General features: G+C 32.7%; 1 protein-coding gene across 1 annotated transcript in view; it reads left to right on the top strand.

The window, feature by feature from the left end:
- Positions 1-1,533, top strand: part of NINJ2 (ninjurin 2) — an 84,358-nt gene that overhangs the window by 63,113 nt on the left and 19,712 nt on the right. The window lies entirely within an intron of this gene.

The raw sequence follows: 1,533 nt of genomic DNA, 5'->3' as shown, positions 1-1,533 counted from the left end.
TTGGCACCCTTGTTAAAAGTCAGTTAATCATACACATGAGCATTTATTTCTGAACTCTCAATTCTTCTCCATTGATCTATATGTCTATCCTTATGCCAGTACTCTGCAGTCTTGATTATGGTGTAATTGGATTTTTAATTTATTCTTTGGAACATAAAAGTGTATTAAAAGCATGTTTTTAAACTTTCAAGTTTCTAGACACTTACTTTAATATTTAGTTTTATTGCATTGTGGTCACTTATGCTTTAAATTGTAGTTTTATTGCAATGTGGTAAAAAAAATAAGAATTTCATAAGGTGCAGAACCCACTGTATACTCATTTAGGCTTATGAATATTTAGAAGTACCTGTCCAATAGAGTAACCATGAGCCAGCCATATGTGACTAATATTGAGCAGCTCAAAATGTGGCTAATGTGATTGAGGAACTGAATTTTTAAATTTTATTTAACATTTTCATCACTCTGAAAATATTCCTCATGCCCACTTGCAATCAATCTCCATTCCTATCTCTATACTAGGCAACCACTAATCTGCTTTCTGTCTCAGTAGATTTGCCTATTCTGGACATTTTATATAAATACAATCCTACGATTTTTAGTCTTTTACATCTGGCTTCTTTCACTTGACACAGTATTTTTGAGGTTCATCCATGTTGTAGTGTGTGTCAGTACTTCTTTCCTTTCCATTGTTGAATAGTATTTCATCTTATGGATATATCACATTTCATTTATCTATTTACCAGTTGCTGGACATTTGGATTGTTTTAATTTTATTTAATTTTAATTAGTTTCAACTTAAATGCAGAAGCAAGTAAAATATTTTTTCTTTAAGCACAACTTTATTGCATTGGTAGAACTACATTTCTCTTTAACCTTTGAAAAGGCTATATGAAAAGATATATAAATTGAGATGTGCTATAAGTATAAAAGACACATTGCATTCTAAAGATTTAGGATTATGAATATGCTTAAGAGATAAAGTAGATTGAGAAGATGAAGAAGGAACAGAGATTATTAAGTAAACTTGAAAGATTAACAAAATAGAGTTTCAGAAATGAGGGAAAAGGCATAAAAAACAGCTCTGAATACTTCCGGCAATGATGATAACTCCCTTGTAGTTTTTAGCAGGCATTGTTCTATTTTACACATATTATTTCTTTTCATTCTCACAGCAACCAATGAGGTAGGGACTATCATCTGTTACCTTTTTGCACTTGAGGAAACTAAGGCTCAGAAAATTCAGCTTGTTCAAAGTCACCCAGCTAGCAAATAAGAAAGCCAGATTTGACCCTATTCTGGCTTCAGTTCATATTTTTATCCATTGTAGATTAATAGAAAGTCCGCCAGGAATGCAAACATGATATGTGTTTGGCTACAGCCTGGTCTTTAGGTTTAAGGAACAGTTGGAGGGATGAACAGAGCAGGAGGAGCAAAGAGATGACTTGGTAAAAATAGATCTTTTTGCTCAAAATCGACAAGTTATTTCACATATTACACCTGCCCACTAGCCAATTCACTCTTTCAAAAGGCATT

Source organism: Pteropus alecto, unplaced genomic scaffold (assembly GCF_000325575.1).
Source record: "Pteropus alecto unplaced genomic scaffold, ASM32557v1 scaffold76, whole genome shotgun sequence".
NCBI lineage: Eukaryota > Metazoa > Chordata > Mammalia > Chiroptera > Pteropodidae > Pteropus > Pteropus alecto.
Note: the sequence above shows the minus strand (reverse complement) of the source record. Positions and strands in the feature narration are given on the sequence as shown.